Consider the following 22,462-nt stretch of genomic DNA (forward strand, 5'->3'; position numbering starts at 1 on the left):
GGAACCTCCATACCATTTTCCATAGTGGCTACACTGAAATGGCTACAATTTTAGAAGGATTTTTACTCAAGTTGGAAAATATATACACACAGTGAAACTCATACACACACACACACACACAAATTGAGGAAATATTTTTATATGCTATTATGGATTCAGTTAAAGCTCCTTTTTAATGTTTTAAAAGAATGTCAGACTCAAGTCTTCTTTAGATTCTTAAAAATATGGTTGAAGCATATGATTTATTCATGAAATTTTGGCTAGGAAAAATATGAACAAAGAAATCGTCTTCCTCTATTCTTGCCCTGAAATGCTACAGTTACTGTGATAATTAGCTCAATGTTATTGTGGGTTATTTTTTCTTATAAATAATTTATACTTCAGTTTGCCTTCATCCTTTAAAATGGCAATGCATGAAATTGATTTGGTATGACTGTACCTTTGATTAATATTTAATTTGAAATTATTTTATAGATTGAAGTTTAGATGTAACTATGTCACATTTTAAGATGCTAAGTATACATTGGAAAACTTGAGTGTGAATGTCTTTATAATCACTGCATTTTATTATTCAAAGCACCATTTTCTTAGTTTATAAAGTAATATATTTTATAATGTGTAAATAAAATGTCTGTTTTTTGACCTAGTAACACCTGCTCCTCCAGCTTCCTTCTAATATGAAGTATATAACATGTAACTGTTGTAAATGACAGTATTTAGCAATTTAAAAATATAGCTCACTGAATCCACAGAAAACAGATCAAGTCTGTATTTCACAGGACTATTTCTTTCATTCACATATCTGACGACCTCCGGCAATCAGTTCATAGTGAAAGCTGTTGAGTTCCTGATGCTCGTCCAGGTGCAGAGGCCAAGGACCTAGAGGGACCATATTCTTAGGCAACTTGAGTTGATGAGAGGAAGAGATGAAAGAGGATTGATTTCTTCTGGAACAAGGGCTGCTGTCTTACCCCCCCTCTTCCCAATCTCACCATCTTTTCTCCCCTTAATAAACTTGATTTGGTACAAAGGAGGGGGCTAACTTTAGAGAAGCGCTACACACATCTCCCAGAGTTTGTTCTCCCTTCAGCTCAAGAACCTGGAATCTGTCCATTGATAACCTACAATGCCTTGTGCAATTATCTGGGAAAAAGGAGATCTTAATCCAGTTCTTTTCCCCTTTAGCAGTAAATAACTTGCAAAAAAAAAAAAAAAAAAAAAGAAACCAAAAACAAGGTTGAGATCATGTGACTAGTGATATATATCTTTACCATTGATTTTTCTTCCTGCTGTGTGTGCTGCATGAGGATAAGGAGCTTGTCACTATCACTGCTGATCTAGGACAATGCCTGACAAGTATCTGAAATGTTTGGTGAATGAATGTTATGTAAGTTTAATGCTAGGAATTGATTTTCTGGGACTTGCCTAAGGGCCCGATAGTACCTTCTAACCTCTATGACTTAATTTATAGGCACTGTTATTTGGTATCTTACATAATAATTGCATAATTGGTTAACTATTGGAAAGTAATTTGGACTGGTTAGAGATAGGCATTGTACAGATGAGAGGGGGTTATCTTTATTAACTAATCAATGATGTCTTCAGAACTTCTGATATTTCTTATGCTTTTGCAAAATTGTACTTAGTATATGAAAGAAAGATAGAGGAGAGGAAGAGGAAGGAGAGGGAGAGGGTTTTAAACTTAATTTGCTCTAATGACCACTTCTATGAGACTTTCTTTAAAATTACACTTTTTTATAAGACTGTGTATTTTTATTTAATTGATATTTTTAGTTTTTTAGCCTGGGGATGTAGATTTGCGTGCCCAGGGCAAATTAGTGAGTGAGTTTAGGCCATGATCATATTTTGCAGGGATGATGAGCCTGCTTTCAGAAGGGGTGTTCCTGAGGAGCCTGGCTTGGTCAGTTGGAGTTACTTAGTGCGACTCTTGTTCTTGGGGTTGTGAGCTCAATCCCCCTATGGGGTGTAGAGATTACTTAAAAATAAAATCTTGAAAAAAATAAAAGGAAGGTGCATTCCTCCATGTTTCCCAGACAGTTCTACTTGGTGATGTGCAGGTGGAAGAGATGTTTCTGTCAGAGATATTTTGGTCTTTATTCCTGAAGGACAGCTTTAACCTTAGTTTTGGATTATATTCTCACAGCATTTATTTGTTGACTAGCCTTTTATGCGTTAGTTCTATGAAAACCTAGCTTGTCCTTTATATATTTAATTCATTATATGGGCAGAACTTTTTTTTTTTTTTTTTTTTTTTTACATGTACTGTGTCTTCCCTTTATGTAGTAGTTGTTTGGAAAATTTAACTGTCTGTGCCAGATTTCATTCCTTGTTTACAAGTGTTCGAGTGAACTGTTATGAATTTGGCATGTGAAACATGCCCATTTGTATTATACTACTGATAACCTTTTTCTTTTTATACTTATATCCCGAAAATTCTGACTTTTTAAAAAGTGGACTTATTTTGAAGACAGAATCATATTATTTTAGAGACATTCCATTTGGGACATTTATTATACTACAGAGAATCTCTCATTTCACAATGACCCATATTTCACTTAATGTTTACACAAAACTGTTCATTTATCTGACATAAGGGGCTAATCAAACTGCTTAAGTACAGTCCTGGCTGTTTGGAAGCTTTTTAAGCACCAAAGAGAGAGTACTTAGCAATAGAAATTGTGTTTATGTATATGGAATATTGCCACTGAAATTCTGAACAGACCCAGAGGAAGAAGAATATTGAATTTTAATATTCGAGCTAACATAACTTATTTCTATTTCGTATTTAACTTAGTGAGATAAATTGGCTCTTAATAAAACTGTAATTCTATAATTGTATTATAGAATGCAATCTAAGTTTAGTTCTGTTTTGTTCTAATTTGAAGAAGTTGAGGTAGAAGGCCATATTAATTATAGTAATAACCAGTACTTCTGAATGTGGGCTATGTGCCAAACTCTGTTTTACACATATTAATTTACTTAATCCTCACAAAAACTCAATGAAGTAGGTATGTTATTACCCTTACTTTTTAGATGAAATCAAGGCCCAGGTAGTTTAAATATCTTTGCCCATGCTCATAATCCTGATGCTGTTTTGCTTCTCACACTTAATGAGTCTTCTTAATCATGAGAGATCCTTAATCATGAATGTGAAACTTAAGACAAATTCATTTTATATGTGAGACAATTACCTTCTCACATAATGATGCCAAAGCTTGATATACATTTATTTCCTTTGTTAAGGTAACTGTTCATGTGGCAGTCAGTAGGTTCTAAAATATAGAATTTTCAGTTTATATTTTTCTGTTTTCTTAATCTGTAGTTATAGATAAGAACCAGTAAAATGTTAAGTTTTACATGCCAATCCTTTTCATACATGAAAATCTTACTTTTTACTCAGCCATGGTCAACTGGTTCACTATCAACACATTTTGCATTTAGGATTAAGCCATAGCAATGATGTCTATGCATTATTGAGAAACCAAACTGTTATAAAATTAGTGTACTTAAAAATACGCTCCCCAAATAAAACTTGAAATGGGCTAAAAGGAGGAGATAAATTGATACTTGGTTAGTGTTCTTTCTTTTTGTCTTTATTGTTTTTTAATAAGGCTTAAGAAATTTTACCTATACTTTCCTCAATTTCTTGTGATATATAAAGATAAAATGACTTCCTCAGTCAGAGAAAAGCAAATGCCATATGATTTTACTCATGTGGAATTTAAGAAACAAAACATGAAAAAAAAAAAGATGGAAAAAGAAGAGAGAGAGAGAGAGAGAGAGAGAGAGAGAGAGAGAGGATGGCAAACCAGAAGACAGACTCTCAACTATAGAGAACAAACTTAAGTTTGCTGGAGGGGAGGTGGGCAGAGGGGGATGGGTTAGATGGGTGATGGGGATCAAGGAGGGCAGTTGTGATGAGTCCTGGGTATTGTAGGTAAGTGATGAATCACTAAATTCTACTCCTGAAACTAATATTGCACTGTATGTTAACTAACTGGAATTTAAATAAAAACTTGGGGGAAAAAAGCAACTTCAAGTAAAGAAACCATTCCCAGTATGACCCCTTAAAAGAACATGTCTGGTGTGTTCAGGAGAGATCAATACATGGGATCTTCTGACAAGGCAGAGGTAATCTTTTAAAGCTGAGATATTGACAGGGCAAGCCACTAAGTAAATAGCTGGGAAGCAGTAAAGCTTCAGTTGGCTTACATTGTGAACACATACCGCTTCCCTTTCCTGTTGATGAGATTGTTCTTGTGATGTTTTCAGCTTTGTGTTAGACTCATTTACTTTGATTCTACTTAATGTATGCTTAATCTTGTTGTTTTATGTTATCAAAGTCAACATGTAAGCCTTCAGCATAAAAAATTGGAGTTATCATCTCTGGCTAAATTCAGTAACATGAAAGTCCCAGTATTTCCATCTGATCTTGACTATCCCACCTAGAAAATGTGTGAATTCCCCTGCTTGGAGGATCCACAGAAGCTTCACTTCTGAGGACTCCCTTGAGGCTGCTTGAAGCTCAGGTGACCACGATCTCCTGAGTGTCAGATATAATAGCCATTGGGAAAACCAAACACAAATTGATAGCATTGAAAGACATAAATTTTGTGTCGGAGGGCAGTAGTCATAGTTTACTTTGATGTGATAGTTTCGGAGAGAACATGTCAGTGTATCATTGACCTTTTCAGTAAAATAAGTAAAGTATGTCTTAAGTATATGAAGGATCATGTCAATGTGGTAATGTTCCTCTGCTCCTGAAAGAACCATAATGATCAGTAAATTGGTTGCAGAAGTATGTGGTGGAGAATTAGATATACATACCCAAATTAGGACAGTTGCCAGGTACTTTCTATTTTCATATCTGAATGTTTTATGGTGGTCAGCTCAGGATCCATGAAAATTCTTTTCTGCATGAGGTTCTGTAAAGGTATGAAGGAGGAGATCCCCGGGTGGCTCAGCGGTTTAGCGCCTGCCTTCGGCTCAGGGCGTGATCCTGGAGACCCGGGATCGAGTCCTGCATCGGGCTCTCTGCATGGAGCCTGCTTCTCCCTTTGCCTGTGTCTCTGCCTCTCTCTCTGTCTCTCATGAACAAAAAAAAAAAAAAAAAAAAAAAAAAGGTATGAAGGATGTACAAGGTGTATTGTGCCCAACTTCACTGGTATACTCTCTAAGAAGACAAATGACAATCAACAGTCTGAACTCGTAAAGTTCAAGAAAGAAAGCTGGGATCTCATGGAGCCGATGTTTTATTTCTTTTGGCTGCCCTACCACAGAGTACCTGGCGATTTTTTTTTTTTTAATATACCCCAAAGAGTAAGCAGGCACTGACTTAAGAAAGATTGCTGCAAATTTACATGTAACAGAACCCGAAAATTGTCAAATAAGGAGTAATGGTTTATCTTTAATTGTTAAAAGCATCAAATTTATAGCTAATTTTAGTTCTCTAAATTGAACCATGTTTAATAACCAATAAGTTACCATATTCTCCATGCTAGAACTTTTTCTGGTTAATAACTTTTCCAAGCTGTTCTTCCAACATTGGTTTTCACACATTTCTCTCATCACTTTTATTTATCTATTTTTTCTCTCATCACTTTTAATACTCTGGTTTCTTTTATGGACCTAGGCATTCCAAAATATTTACATATTTCTCTTTGCAAGATGGGATTTTCACTAATTTCTTTTCCATTTATAGATGTAAATGTCATTAACATAATTAACTTTATATCACAGAAGGAATAAATTAAAATTATTTTATAATTTTTTTCTATAAATGGTTTACCATATATGTGTGTTCTTTTCATAGTTGTGTAAAAATCTGCTACCAATAATAGACTTTGGTGCTCACAACATGATGCTTTATATTTAACTTATTATCAAGTATTACTTAACACCAATTGATGTGTGCTGAAAGCCTATGGGCAGAAGAGAACTGTGCTGTGTATCTAAAAAAATATAACAATCACGGAGTTATTCTGGGCTGTCTTGTATAATAGCTTCTGCTGTTTAGCAACATTAGTGAGAGGTCGCATAGGAAAGGATAAAAAGAAGGAAGATATTTTTTAATGGAAACAGAGCTTGGGGGAAAAAAAACCCAGTTATTTCCTTTTTGCTTGCTTTCTTATTTGGATTCTTTGAATTAGAATTGTAAATAGGCCAGATCAATCTGTCTAAGAGGAATCCTTCAAAGCTGAGTGAATGATATGTCCCCAGAGAAATTATCTTACTGGGACATGATCTGAGTTTATGCCAAAGGCCTGTTTAAAGGTTCAAGATGACTAAGGATTTATTCAAATTAGAGTTTTAACAGTCTTTCCTTTAATATGTTTGCTTTTTTCTTTATTACAGCTGAAGAAAGATGATGAAATTCAGATTTTAGAAAGTTAATCATATTTGTTGGTATAAAACAATTGGCCACCCTCAACAAATTACATTTATATTTAATATGACATCAAAGGCAAAATAAACAGCCTCAATTTGTATAACTTAGCTTAATCTTTTCTTAATTTAGACATACTTATTTTTTCCAAGAGGTAATATCCTTTTTGATACAGAATATTTTAGGTTTACATTTATTCATTTATTCATTCATTCATTCATTCATGAGAGAGACAGAGAGGCAGAGACATAGGCAGAGAGAGAAGCAGGCTCCATGCAGGGAGCCCGATGCAGGACTCCAGGATCTAGGGACGCCAGGATCACGCACTAGGCCCAAGGCAGGCACCCAACCGCTGAGCCACCCAAGCATCCCTTGGATTTACTTTTAAAAGAGAAATTCTGACTATTGATATTATCATGATTGATTAGGATATGACTATTCAATGGTGCAGCCTCAGAACTCAAGGTGAACATTGTCAGTTTTAGATTTTTTTAACTGGTTTGCTAATGCTTAAGTCTTTCTACTCGAGGTACACTTATATAATAAAGTGCACAGTGGAGGCTTTCGTGTTCTGACTAATTCAAAGAAGATGGATATAAATAAACTTTTATTTGTACATCTGTCTTTTCTTTTTCTTTTTTTTTTCAAAAAGAGAGTACCTGAAGCCAACTAGTAATGTCTGTTTGGACTCTGAGTAAGCAGGACTGTAACTCCTGGAAGCTACACTATTTAACTAGTATTAGAAACTGTAGCCCTAGTTGTTAATAGTACCATACCCCTTCATAGTCACAACTCTTATAAGACAGATACATAAGGAAGTTAGATAGTGCTCATTTTGGCAGCCCATATTTAAAATTGGAACCATACAGAGAAGATTAGCATGGCCCCTGCCTAAGGATAGTACACAGATTTGTGAAACGTTCCATATTTTTACTCTTCTCTGATATCATCTATGGGTGGAGAAAGAGACTTTGTAAGTGAAGTGATCCATCCGGTTTAATGCCCATTCCCAATTCCTCTGTCAAAAAAGAAAAAACGAGAGAGAGAGAGAGATTATAGATAAACAGTATTACTTATAGATCCAATTCTAAACTCTTTCATTTAGAAGAGATCACCTTGGGAAAAGAATGATCTGAATGTATTCCCACTTGATGTTTTATAAATCAAGGTTTTTCCATACAAATATTTAAAAGCATATTTTGGATATAATCTATAATTTTACTTTAGGAATTGAGCCTCTCACTCAATAAGGGTTATAATTTAGAAAAAAAGTAAGATTTATTTATTTATTTATTTATTTATTTATTTATTTGATTGAGAGAGAGAGAGAGAGAAAGAGAGAGAGAACACATAGGCAGGGAGCCGGATGTGGGGCTCAGTCTCAGGACCCTGGGATCATGAGCTGAGTCGAAGGCAGATGCTTAACTGACTGAGCCACCCAGGTGCCCTTGTAGAAAAATATTTTTAAGTCTGTCACAAATAAAATAAAGATGTGGGAGGGAAAAATTATCAGTCAGGATGTAAAAATACTGGGAATGAGTTATACCAGACAAAAACCAATAGTCATATGATCTCTATTTTTCATTGTGATTTTGCTTGAAATTGAGCATGAGGATTATAAATTTAATTTTAAACAGAAATTGAATATAAACATCTTTGAACCTTTGATAGAAGTGGGTTAAAATCAAATCAGAAACACGTAACTCTATTTTTTTTCTTTTTATCTTCCCCAAATTTTAAATGATTTTAGAATTATAAAAATCCTTTAGAAAATTCTAGGTGTTTCTTATTATTTGGCACCTTTAGAAATTTGAGTAAATCTGAATGTAGGCCACTGTCAGTTCTATATTTTTGAGCATTATGTTTCCAGGGGCCCAAAGTGTAAAGGCTAATTTTGACCTTGTTAGCAGAGGTGAATATATATATTTTTTAATTGTAATGTGTGCAATGGTGGGGCCTCTTTTTTATACCCCCTTTGTCCTTCCAGTTTGTCAGAGTTTTGTTTGTCTTATTTCAACTAAACACCCAGTAAAAAATAATGAAAAAAGGTATTAGGCTTATTTGTAAGTGTTCTGTGCTGATTCTTTAAGAGAAAATATTTTCAGGTAGAACAGATGGTTAATTTGGCATTTTTCATAACAGTTGCCATTTTTAAATACTACATATCTTTAAAATGAATTTTCTCCATTTTTACCTAAGATTTTAGTTAAGTTTAAATAGGTAAAATTAAATGGATATTGTAAGCCATTGCACTATTTCCAAGGTTAATGTTAAAAAACCAAGCAAGTTACATTTAATAAAAATATGGATGCATATTATTGATTCTTCTGTTCATTCATTGAGAATTGTAGTAGTGTCGCAAATAGTTATAGAGGATGAGGGCTATTGGAGTCTGAAAAGTATGTCAAATGGATGGGATAAATATGTATATTAAATATATTCAGCTTTTCTATCTGGCTCTTAAGCCTCTTCTTTTTGAAGATTTTATTTATTTATTAGAGAAAATGAGCAGGGGGATGGGCAGAGGGAGAGGGCAAAGCGGACTCCCCTCTGAGCAAGGAGCCCTTTGTGGATCTCCATCCCAGGACCCCAAGAGCATGACTCAAAACCTAAGGCAGACACTTAACTGACAGGCTCCTCAGTGAGCAGGACCTGGGGATTATGACCTAAGCCCAAGGCAGAAGCTTAACTGATTGAGCCACCCAGGTACCCCAAGCCCCTTCTAAAATTAAACTATTCAACAAGGCTTACTGCATGCACTGAGTGAAGTATTATTTGAAAAAAAAAATAATGTAACTGTTACCTTTAAATTTGCATGCGTTTTCATGTATTGTGAATGTTGATGTTAAAAATATTTGATAGGGATCCCTGGGTGGCGCAGCGGTTTGGCGCCTGCCTTTGGCCCAGGCCGCGATCCTGGAGATCCGGGATCGAATCCCACGTCAGGCTCCCGGTGCATGGAGCCTGCTTCTCCCTCTGCGTGTGTCTCTGCTTCTCTCTCTCTCTCTGTGTGTGACTATCATAAATAAATAAAAATTAAAAAAAAATTTAAAAAAAATATTTGATAAATTTCTACACTTAGCATATCTTTTTGAATTTTTGATGCAAGTAGTTTTATCCTTTGTGATTTTTGAAGAGATTTTTAAAATATAGCATGAAACTGTTGTTGGAAACTGTCAAGAGTGTATGTTTCTGGCTTATTACATAGTTTGTACAAAATGAAATTTAAAAGTGAATGAAGAAGGGATCATACATTTAAAAATCCAGCCATGCAGGAGATTCCATTTTCTTACTGCCATTTGTTTCTTTTTTTTTTTTTTTTTTCATTTGTTTCCTTTGAATTGGTTGGTAGTCACTTGTCCTTCTATAAGATGAAAATCACACCCTTGTCCTCATACTTTGATTACTGAATCTTAGTGCTCAATGAATGAATTGTTCTCACCATCAAACTCCAAGCCTGGGGCAGTTAAGTTTTCTTGGTCTAGCCTAAGGAAATATGACCCTCTCTAGGAACACTTCCCATCTGCACACATAAAAGGGCTCTGTCTTTAACCATTACAATAGCTTTCTGCTTTCCTTTAAGAAAAGTTTTGTAAATCAAGAAAGCTTTTGTGATGTGTTCCTTTAATCTCTATTTGCTTCTCCCTATTCTTTTTATTTCAAAGTTTAATTAGGAATTCTAGCATTTCACAAATTGAAAGAAATAAAATATTTGACTAATATGAATCAGAACTCAACAATGTAAGACTAAACACACCTGCAAATATCAATCTATTATTTCCTCCATCAGGACTGAAATTTTTGACTATTTATGGTGGAGAGATTATATTTGAGTTTATTTTATCTTTCTAGTTAGTCTAAAATGAAGCAATGTGATTTTATTTTATTTTTGCGATTTTAAATATACTGTGCAGCCTGTTTTAATAATTTTTTGCATTATTTTAGGTTATTAGTTAATATTTAAGATCTAATCATACTGAATCGAGGTCTCAAATATTGATCACTATATAAAACAGTTGCTAGTGGACCTGTTGTTTGGTTCATTGCTCCGTTGGTACCAGCATTAAATGTAAATATAGTAGGGCTACACCTTTGTGTTTGATTCTATGTAGTTCAAGTTACCCCTGAACACACTAAAACAGAACTCAGTTATCTGATCATCACATTTCATATACTATTGGTTACAAATTAAGCTGACCAGATAAATAGTGTGTTTGATAATGGATCATGTTTTTTACTTCAGTTATTCCATAGTAGAAATCCTATGTATCCATCACCATTTGTTGGCTAAAGACTTAGTACAGTAACTGATATAATTCTAAATATACATTTTATTTTTCAAATAAAGGTAACTTTTTTCAGCTATCATATTTTAAAAACCAGATTCTTTTCAGATCCTATTTTCTATTAAGTATATTCAATAATGTAACATTTTGGTGAGAAAAGGAGGAAATTTCTAGCAAAATTGCTTATAGCAAATTATGTATGTGATCATTTTAAAGGTTAATGAATAGGCTGGGTTTTTTTAGTGGCAACCTATGTTTTAATGTATTGTGACATGTAGCCTGAACTTCCCGTGTCTTTAAAAACACGTACACACAACTCACTGTTTTCCATTTATGCTTGGATGCTTTTACTAGTTAGCTAAAATTGATGATATTATCACAAATATTTGTGCTCGTAGAGGTTTTGAGAACAAGGAGGGAGGTTTAATAAGATAGGGTCTTACACTCTGCTTAAACACCCTGTCTTCCGTGCTAATCTCCTATTTACAATGATCCATTAGGAACATTTAATGGTAGGCAGCATGTAGACCAGAATTAAAGAACATATGGGTACAGTTATCCTGGTTAAAATGGCCAACGTGCCTTGTATTGTGTCTGGAAGATAACAGGACAGGTGGTAATCCATCTTCACAGAGTGGAGACAGCTGGTATTTTCCGTAAGCTGAAGCAGTCTTTTTCTATGTAGTCTCACCTCGCAGCTGATATGTCGTTTATTAGTATAATTCAAAACACACATTGAGGTTAAAAAGCATTCTGTTTCTCTGTCCACTACAAAAAGCACTTTGTGGGCCAGGCATAAATCAAAACAAACAGACAAAAAAGGCATATATTTTAGTTTTTGAACTTGAAAAGTTTAAGCTTCAATTTAATTGTTTTTTTTTAAATATAAAATAAAGATTATCTTTAACTCGGCTCTCCTGTAAAATATTTTTCCTTTGAACTAGGTAAGGGAACTCTCTTCCCTATATTCCATATTCCACAAATTATGAAGTTTTCAGGGAAAATCTTTAGTTCATACCATCAGGAGATATTTGTTAAAGTCATTTTTTAAAAAAAGCTATGTGTCTCCTATCATTTCTTATATTACTGGAAGGATTATTGGACATGTATTGGAATCATAATAGTAGAATCTCTCAGTATCTGCTTGGAAATTGTTTTTTTTTTTAACATTTTTGCTTGCTTTTATTCAGTGTAAAGAAGAAATCAAATCTGCTGGATACCTGGCATATTGAGAACTGGAGTTCTGTGTTGCTTACAGTTCATTTCAGATTCCAATTACCCCTTTCAAATACTGTAAAAATTTTGACAGGGCCTTCATTGTAATGGCCATATCAATTGATTTAGTATGTCTCAAAATTCCCCAAAGGCAAGGTGAGGTTAAAGGTCAGATTACTGGTGCATGACATTCTTACTCATTTTAGTAAGATCAGGATCAGCGGTTTCCTGGAGCACACTGGGCATTATTCTAATCTCTCTCGTCCAAGTATTGCAGAGTCGATATCACTAATACTGTCCCTATCTGTAAAAGATCTAAGGGTACTCACACAGTAACTGAATGAGCTAGGATAGTGAGAGTTCAGCACATGCACTGAATTCTTTATTAAAACCAAATGCTCTTTTACATATTCACTCCATTTCAGATAAGTAAATTTTGTGGCTGGAGCTATACATCGATTTCATTAAAAAAAAAATGTATGCTCTACAAAAGTAGACTTCAAAACTACAAATGTGAAGTCAATAATTATTTCCCAGAAATTGGATTTCAGAACGTCTCAAAGTAGGGGCTTAAGTATCTATTACTTCCTTTAAGTACTTTCATGTCTGCAGTTCTATGTTTTCTAATGGCCAGCTTCTCCTTCTATATTCATGGTTTTGCAATAGTTGGCTTTATTTAGTGCAATGACAAAACTAAATGATCTTTGCCCTAACTTTCTCCCTGGGGTGTAATTCAAGTGTAGAACAGGAGTTCTCAAACTACAGTGTGTATCAGATCACCTAGATTGCTTGTTCAAGCCTGATCCCTGGGTTGGCTGGCAGGTCTTCTGAGTTAGCAGGGCTGGGGTTAGGCCTAAGAATTTGCATTCCTGGCGAGTTCCCAGGTGTGGCTGATGAAACTGGGTCAGAGAGGGTATGCTGGGAACGTCAGCTCTGTAAAATACTTTTAAATGTTATTTCAGCCTATTTGAATTAGTTACCACCTTTCAAAAGTATGGCCTCTCCTGTAATGAAGAAATTGCCCAAAGGATGTCTAGAATATTTGCTGTAGTGCATGAGCAAACCATTGTAAAAACATTTGCTTGATGGATTTGGGAGGGGCATTTAGGAAACCACTGGCATTTCCTCCCACTTTTCATTTCTCCTCCCCATTTCTTTCTGTCCTAATCCTCTTCTTCCACAATGGAGTTTTCTTCAAGATTTCCTTCACATTTGACTCTACTCAACTCTCTTATGAGTTACCTAATGATGTTTCAGATTTTCACTGATCCCTTTTAGGAGTTGAATCAGTTTTGGTATTAGTGGGATTGGAAAGACTGAAACTTTCTTCTGCTTCCTTGGAATAAAGTCTACAAAAGTGCCATTCCTTAGGTGAATGTAGGTCTGATTTAAAGTAATCTTTTACTGAGGAGTAAAAAGAAAACTATAGAAACTTACACACCTCTTGACATTAGTGTACTTATTATGTATATAAACAATATGTGACACCTTTGAAATACATAAAATGGTTTGAAAATTCAATTTAATGAAGACTTTATTCTATAGGACCACGAAGAATCCCTTATAAACACATACACACTATTAATTTTCTAATACATTAAAGATGTGCGAATGTATATTCCTCATTTGTTCTCTCTTTCAAAATAAAGTCCTTTAATATTAAGTAGTATAGGGGCGCCTGAGTGTCTCAGTCCATTGAGCATCCCACTTTCGATTTCTGCTCAGGTCAAGATCTCATGGGTCCCAGGATGGAGTTCCACATCAGGCTCCCAGCTCAGCAGGGAATCTGCTTCTTTTCTTCTTCCTCTGCGTCTGCCCCTCCATATGTGTTCTCACTCTGTCTCTCTCTATCAAATAAATAAATCTTTTTAAAAATATTAAATACTATAATAGTAAGGCTCCAGAGTATTTTGACACGCATATTTTCACTTAATGTCTTCATGAAATGCTACTATGAATGTTTAGCTTTATATTACTTAAATTTTGGAGAGTTTCAGGGTCATATAATTTTATTATTTTTTGTGGCATCATCGGTTTTTATAGTTTAAAGTATTAGAATCAGTTTGGGATACCTAATGGCTAAGCAGCAATAACTATTGATAGTTATTACAGTTGCTTAACAAATTATTTTAATTGCATAATGCCTGATAGCAAAATTAAGTAAATATTTACCAAAATATACTGGTGGTCTGAGAAAATGACTAGATTTTTCTCTCAGAATTGCTTTTTTATCTTTGATATATCATTGATAAAAATGTCAAGTGAATACCTTTTTCAAGGACAAAAAGGAAATGAGAATAGCAATTTATTAATTTTCAGTTTGATGATTTATTGAGCTTATTAGAAGATTAGAATATTTACAGCCACAGGTAAATTTTTTTGCTGTCAGGAAATCAGATTATAAGGTTTCTTGGTGAACATGCAATTAGAGAAAAAGTATTTGTTATTCTTAAGGTACTTCATTGGGTTTAATACCTGTACCTTTTGGGGTGGCTGGGTGGCTCAGTATGGTAAGAGTCCCAATTCTTGATTTTGTTTTGGCTCAGGTCATGATCTCAGGATCCTGAGATCAAGCCCCATATTGGGCTCGGTCCTGGGCATGGAGCCTACTTAGGATTCTCTCTTTCCCTCTCCACCCCTCCACCACTACCCCAGCCCGTGCACCCACGCTCACACTCTCCCCTCTAAAAAAAAAAAAAAAAAAAAAAAAAAAAAAAAAAAATCATAATAATATGTGTACCTCTTATCTCCTAGAGGGATAATCTTTGGGTTTGCAACTCTTAGGCAAAAGTTATATCCTATTAACAATAAACTCATATTGGCTACATTTTTTTTCTTTTTTAAGTTTTTATTTATTCATTTATTTAAGTAATCTCTACACCCAACATGGGGCTCAAACTCATGACCTTGAGAACAGGAGTTGCATGCTTGTCTGACGCAGCCAGCAGACGCCTCTGTTTTTCTTTTTGAGCCAAGTAAATAGATGCTTATAAACAGTATGGGATTTACAATTGAATCCTTTGTGTGAATATGACAGTGATTTTATATATAATTCTCTGATTTTCTGAACAATTTCAAAGTTAATGTGAATGTAGTTTTCTGTTTATTTTATTTTTTTAAGGATTTTATTTATTTATTCATGAGAGACAAGAGAGAGGCAGAGACACAGGCAGAGGAGGAGCAGGCTCCATGCAGGGAGCCCGATATGGGATTCGATCCTGGGACTCCAGGATCATGGCCTGGGCCGAAGGCAGGCGCTAAACCCCTGAGCCACCCTCTTTCTGTTTAAAGAGGAATATATTTCTAACATATCTGGGGCAACCAGAATTTGACTTCCTAGGGCATTAGTGAAATCTAGGTAGAGATACTCATGCTAAACACCAGTTTCCTGTCCTGAAATGCAGAGTTCCATAATTCATCATTATGAGGAAAAGCGTGGATCATAATAGATTTTCTTTTTGCCTTACCACCTATGTCCCTGTAATTTAAATTGTTTTTGTAATTAAAATAAATCTGTGAATTATTTTAAGGTTTTGTGTTTATATTTTTGGGTCTTAATGCTCGTTTTCAGTAAAACTCTAAAATTGACTTTTAGAATAGGGTATGGAATGCATCTTACATTTTTATTGTATCTATGTTGAAAGACCAAAAATGTCTGTTAGAAGAATTTTACCAAGCTCTAGAGTGCAGATTAATGTTCAGTACACAGCTCATGCATACTCTTCATCTGTGGAATAGAAACTGTCCTTGCCACTGCTGCAGTGTGTACTTTCAATGCCCATGGCTTCTTGGTACAGTGAAACTTAATGTTAACTAGTGGCATAAGGGGGGCAATCATGTCTGACTTTCCGAAGGGGAGAGATTTGCACAGCATGTGATTCTAATGAACTCAGACAGTGGAAAGGAAAAAAGAACCACAATTAGTACCAAATATAGTAATTTTTCTACTCATGACCAACATTTAATATATTCATTTTAAGTGGCAACTCAGACTTATTGGTAAACTCCAGTACATATGAATCATCATTTATAAACCCTGTGTTTTGCAAACTTGCATATTTACCACACAGAAGAAGTCTCTGAAGCATTGGTGCTCAGCAATTACCATAGTTTCAAAACATGCCCTCTGGTCACCATATATAGTAGGAAATAGCTAGGTTATTTGTTTGTTTGTTTGATAGCAAGTTATGTTGGCAAAAGTCAGATGTTCATTATAACTAAATATAAATAAATTGAATTAGGGAGTATTCTGAATGTGATAATGGTTGCAGCATGGCATGACAATTTATTATTATTATTTATCTTTATTGCAGCATGATGTGATAATTTAAGGAGCAATGAGATAGAGATTAATTTTTGCTGAATATTAATTTAGTTATAAATATCTTCACTAATACACTCTTCAGTTGATGCAAACCAGCTAAAATTAGTGGTCTCTGAAAATTTTAAAGAAAAAAGTTTTAAACTATTTCAGTTTTTATGAAATCTGCTATTTTAGAATCTTCTATTCCATCTTACTCTCGTTATATTCTCATTAAACTGACCCAAAGGCACTCTCTTTGGGTGGTATGTACCTTTTTTATGAAACAAAGTCAAAATGCCTAGAAATTTAAATTTTATTGCTTTTAACTGAAGGGAACTATTCGCTTTTTTAAAAAAAAGCTCTTATTGTTATGATTTACAAGTTAGGTTTATTTATTTTTCAGTGTTTTTCTCTGTATCTACTTTCCCCCACTCAGTACCCAGGTCATAAAATAAAAGCCCTGTGCTGGAACCTAATATTATTTCTCCTGATCATGAACTTTTAATTGTCAAACTTGTCATGAATAGATGGCACAAGTGAAAGAATAAAGGAATAACATGAATTTTATCACTGTTGTGGCTCACAAGTGCAAAGTTGTTTTTCTTCTATTTTTTCTACTGTGTGTAGATTGCTAGCCCTTGTCCATTAATTATAGCTAGGACCACCACGTATGATTGTATAGTTCGTTCACTGTGAAAGGACCAGTCTGGCTAAGGGAGCATAGGCTATAGTCTCATCTGATTCCCTACTCTCTAAAACAAGTTTGTAAGACTGGGTCTCCAGGAGGGCCTCTTTTCTAATCTTCACAAATCTACTACCATGTAGTAAATGAAATCTTGAATGCTTTTGTAAGGTTCTTTGTACAATTGCTACATCTTTGTCACTATGCTAGATTCATTCAATTCATACTTTTTTCAGAGGGGGGTTTTTTGTGTTTTATTTATTTTATTTTATTTTTTTTTTTGCATAAGTGATTCTCAAAGTTTGGTCCAGAGATCCTCTTAGGAAGTCCACAAGGTCAAAATCATGCATGGTAAAAGATTCATTCAAAGGTCAAGGCAAAATAATATATTTTAATCTAATAAGATTCAAAAAGTTGATTGATGTGTTTTCAGATTCCACTTTGTCACTAACATTTAAGTAACTACTACATGTTGACTGTTAGTGTAGTAAGCAACAAGAATATCCACGATTATTTGAAAAGGCAGTTAAGATACTTCTCCCTTTTCTACCTAGATGTCTTTGTGAGGCTTGCTTTTCTTCACATATTTCAACAAAATTATGTATTGTAAGAGACTGAATGTAAGAACAGATAGATAGCAGCCAGCTCTATTCATTAAGCCAAACATTAAAAACAAGTCAGCAGGGACACCTGGGTGGCTCAGTGGTTGAACATCTGCCTTTGGCTCAGGGTTTGATTCCGAAGTCCCAGGATCGAATTCCACATTGGGCTCCTGCATGGAGCCTGCTTCTCCCTCTGCCTGTGTCTCTGCCTCTCTCTATGTCTCTCATGAATAAATAAATAAAATCTTAAAAAAAATCTGCAAAAATGTAAAACAGTACCATTCTTTTCACTGTATATATTTGGGAAAATATAGTTAGCTTTTGTGAAAATGTTATTTGTATGGACATTAAATAAGGTTATCTTTATTTTAAAGTAAGTTAGTATTTTAAATTTTTCTCCATTTAAATTTCTAACATTATTGCATCAATGGATAGGATTCCCATAAATAAAAATGTTTTGGGGTTCTCAGTAATTTTAAGAGTGCAAAAGGCTCCTGACGCCAGATCATTTGATAACAGCTGCTTTAAGGTATCAGAATGTCCAACGTTCCTTTGTTGGCAATAATAGTGATGTTCTAAGTATTGGACTGAATGTACACATACGCATTTGGTACAAGAGAATTGCTTATCCTAGGAAAAAGGAGTCCAGCCTGCCTGTTTTTCAAGGATCACTTCAGTTTTCACATTTGATTCATCTTGAGCCAGCCTACAGGTGCAGATGTGTTGACTCAACTCAGCAAACATGGAGAGAAGCTGATCATAAAGGCCAAGTCCGTGGCTGTCAGGATGGTTTTAATTAACAGTAAGGCACGCTTGGTCCCATTTTGTGTGCATTTCAAAATGTTACTTGTCCATTGAGATGGCTCACAGATGAGGCACTACTTGAGCTTTGCTGAAATGCAGCTGTGACATGTGCTTTTTAAAGAAGACAGGAGAGAGGGGTTCAGGGCAAGCGATTCTGTGTGAATTAGGAACTATTTTATGAACGATGTTGGACAGCTGGTCTGTTCATAATGATTGTCAGAGAAGACCTAATATGGCAGGGAGGACCTCCGGATTCAAGAAAAAGAATGTTCTTGCCGGTGATACTAAATAGTGTATGTCTAAAACAAAACCAAGAAACAAACAAAATGCAAAAAAACAAAGCAAAAAAGCTCCTCTCTTCCACATTTATACCACTTTTACACTTTGATTAGAATGATGTTGACTTGTTCAACCATTATACCTAGTCTTGACAGTCATGCCATTAGCTGTAGAAGGCAATCTATCATAGTTGTTAAAGCCATGGCTTTGAAGTCACTCAGACACTCAAATCCAAATTTTGCCTCCAACACTTACTGTTTGTGTGAGTGCTGGCAAGTTGTCTTACTTCACCAGGGCTAATCTCTTCATCTAGAAATGAGTAATACTACTCTCTTGAAGGTTTATCGTGAATATTAAAACATATTTAAGTATGAAATACGGTACCTTTCTCATAGTGCATCTGTGTGTGCTCTCTCTATAGATAGAAGGAGAAAGAAAGAAGAAAGAAAGAAAGAAAGAAAGAAAGAAAGAAAGAAAGAAAGAAAGAAAGAAAGAAAGAAAGAAAAAAAGATAGATTCCCTCCACTCCTCTTCCCCTAGGAATACTCAGTTTTCAATTTATTTAGTGCTAGCAAGCAACAACAGAGTTTTAATGTTGGAGATCTCTTTCTCTCATCCCCGCTCCATCCCCTGCTCTTCCCCATTTAAATATCTCAGTGTTGGGGATCCCTGGGTGGTGCAGCGGTTTGGTGCCTGCCTTTGGCCCAGGGCGCGATCCTGGAGATCCGGGATCGAATCCCACGTGGGGCTCCCGGTGCATGGAGCCTGCTTCTCTTTCTGCCTGTGTCTCTGCCTCTCTCTCTCTTTCTGTGACTATCATAAATAAATAAAAATTAAAAAAAAAATAAAAAATAAATAAATAAATATCTCAGTGTTGCCTTGATTCCAGAGGTATAGTGTATGAAGACAGAAATTAAAAGGTTCATGTAGTGGCTACCTAATCATTTTCAGGGAAAATAAAAATAGCCTTTTAGGGCTCCTTAGACATAAGTACTAAAGTCAAGTCAGGTCAATTCATAATTAATGACAAAGTATGATCTCTCATACTTTGATATTTTTAGTTTATTTTTAGGGTTTTTTAAAGATTTTATTTATTTATTCATGAGAGACACAGAGAAGGAAGCAGAGACATAGGCAGAGGGAGAAACAGGCTACATGCAGGGAGCCTGATGTGGGACTGAATCCCAGGATTCGATCCCTTTGCCTGGGCCAAAGGCAAATGCTCAACCACTGAGCCATCCAGATGCCCGATATTTTTAGTTTAAACAGAAACTTGCGTTCTTCTTACATCATCCTTATGCTTTAATTACTTTAAATATGGCAAAAGCAATTTAGGAAATTATAGAGAAATAAGACCCTAGGCAAATATGACTTTAGTATTTGTATCATAGTTATTGATTCCTCAGTTCAAAAGAATGGGATCAGTCTTATTTGAAAGCAAACTTGAGAATCCATTCCTGTTATGATAGGGGAGTGTTTTGTTTTTAGTTTAGTAACTGAGAGAATGAGTTGGGCAAATAAGTAGAGATGACCACATTTACATAAAATAGAAATTCCTCTCAATTATTGTGGTCCATTGCTTCACTGAATTTTAATATGAGATAAGCCATAAGATGTAGGGTGTGTGCATGTCCATGAGTTTGTGTGTTTGTGTGAATAGGTCTGCATGCAAGCCCATTCTACTTGAGTTCTCTTGGATGATTATCATTTTTCCAGTGTGCTCCAACATATACTAAGAACATGGCATTCGGAGCTATTTATCCAGCCCCAATTCCTCATGGATACAAATAAAGTTTGGGTAAAAGATGAGCTATTGATATTTGGGGACTTTTGGTTGCTTGTGTGTTTTTTTCTCCCCAGTTACAACTTTGCCAGGGATGAGGTCTAGTGAGCTAGAAGAAAAACTAAAATTTGGTCGCAGTGTCATAAGCTGTTTGATATACTAGCTATGGTGAATATTTACAATGGATTAATGTCATAGTACATAAAGGTTTATCAAATGGATTATATGTTTCATTCAGTATTTGTATTTAATTAATAATACCAGCACTTAAGAATTTTTATATATGCATGCATAATTATAAATGCCTATCTAATGTATACATACACTAACAATAATAACTATAGTCATCTAACCAATATAATTATACTCACCTCACCTAACATTTATTGAGGGCTCTGTGTCAGGCCCCGTTATAAGTGCTTTATCTGGGATCAGTGTTATTTAATAAAACAGTCCTCTGAGGTAAATAAAATCTGTGCTCCCATTTCATTGATGAAGTAAGTCCCCTCAGCATGATAAGTTAGCTTATCATCATACACCAGTCATGTTATTGGTGTATGATAGCCTGAATTTCAACCAAGACAATATAACCTATTCTCTCTTATTTCTTTCTTTCATCATATGGTCTCTCTAAGATAATCCAGAGTTGTTGCAAGACATACTTCTGGATTTTTTTTTAAAAACTGCCTCATTCTTTTAAGAAATAAATATATATTTGCTTATTTTATACTTTTTTTTAAAATGGAAATTCAAACAAGTGTGGTGTCAGATTTTTCTCTTCCTCTCAGATGCTTTTATATGAAATATCTCTTTGAAGTTAAGCTGGAAGGCAGGTGTTGGAGATGGGTGTGTTGCAGGACAGACTTCCAAAAGTAAAATAGACATTTGGAGAAAGTATTTAATTGGTCAGACTCTAAACTTTCTGTTGGCTAAATTGAAAACCAATAATAATTATGGTATATGATGTGTGTGGGATTTGAAATTCTAAAAGAGGATTCAAAAGAAAGTACCTTGGTGAAGATTAGATTAATACAAAGCAGCAAACATTAATTATATTTATGATATTTATTTATTTGTATATAATAGAAGAGGCTTATGTTTCTGTTCTCCTCATTAAATTGTAGCTACTTCTTTTTTTGTGAGAGTAGTCTTTGAACCCTTTATACATAAATGAGCAGTTTTCTAAATCTTTTTCTACCTGACCATAATTACATCTTTCTGTGATTTAGGAGTAAAAGAAAGTTAACTGCAGGAAAAATAAAGCTCTGTAGGTTGGACTATAGTACTATATGAGAAAATGTGTCTGTACTAAAAAATATGTGTTTAATATTTTTCCTGACAGAATTTTTGTATTATTTGCCTTTTTTTTTTTTTTGGTAAGATTTTATTTATTCATTCGTGAGACACAGAGGGAGAAGCAGAGATATAGGCAGAGGGAAAAGCAGGCTCCCTGCAGAGAACCTGATGCAGGACTCCATCCCAGGACCCCAGGATCACAACCCCAGCTGAAGGCAGACACTCAACTACTGAGCCACCCAGGCATCCCCTATTATTTGCCTTCTTCAGAGAACACAAAATGATACCTGGGGTGCCTGGGGAATTCAGTTGGTTAAGCGCCTTGGGCTCAGATCATGCATGATCAGATCCTGGGATTGAGCCTAGCAGTGGGCTCCTTGCTCAACAAGGAGCCTTCTTCTCCCTCTCCCTCTGCCTCTGCCTCCCACTCCCCTAGCTTGTACCTCTCTCTGTGTCAAATAAATAAATAAAATCTAAAAAAAAAAAAAAAAACAACGAAATTTTGTTACATGAGAAGTTCTTCTTTGTGCCCTGAAGCCAGCAAAGAATATAGCAAAAGAGATCAATTTAAACATTAAAAATCTTTATCCCCTAATCTTTGCAAACCAGGAACAGATCTATTTTCTATGGGGGTAGTACTATGGTTAAGAGAATTCTTTGACCTTAAATAGAGCTTAAAAAAAATTAAATAGAGTTTAAGATTATTCTTTGATTTCAAATATCATTTGCATATTTAAATATAGCTCCAGTTCCCCATGTATTAAAAGTGTTAGATGCATTTTATTTCATTAAAGTTTTTTTTATAAA

At 34.9% G+C, this 22,462-nt stretch overlaps 1 protein-coding gene and 1 non-coding gene across 2 annotated transcripts in view; both read left to right on the forward strand.

Moving 5' to 3' along the window:
- ROBO1 (roundabout guidance receptor 1) overlaps nucleotides 1-22,462 on the forward strand; it is a 409,328-nt gene that overhangs the window by 92,638 nt on the left and 294,228 nt on the right. The gene's annotated exons all lie outside the window — the stretch shown is intronic.
- On the forward strand, nucleotides 7,233-7,338 carry LOC129502344 (U6 spliceosomal RNA). Its single transcript, XR_008662946.1, has one exon. It is a non-coding gene; the product is annotated as a U6 spliceosomal RNA (small nuclear RNA).

The sequence above is a fragment of the Nyctereutes procyonoides genome, unplaced genomic scaffold (assembly GCF_905146905.1).
Source record: "Nyctereutes procyonoides isolate TBG_1078 unplaced genomic scaffold, NYPRO_anot_genome, whole genome shotgun sequence".
NCBI lineage: Eukaryota > Metazoa > Chordata > Mammalia > Carnivora > Canidae > Nyctereutes > Nyctereutes procyonoides.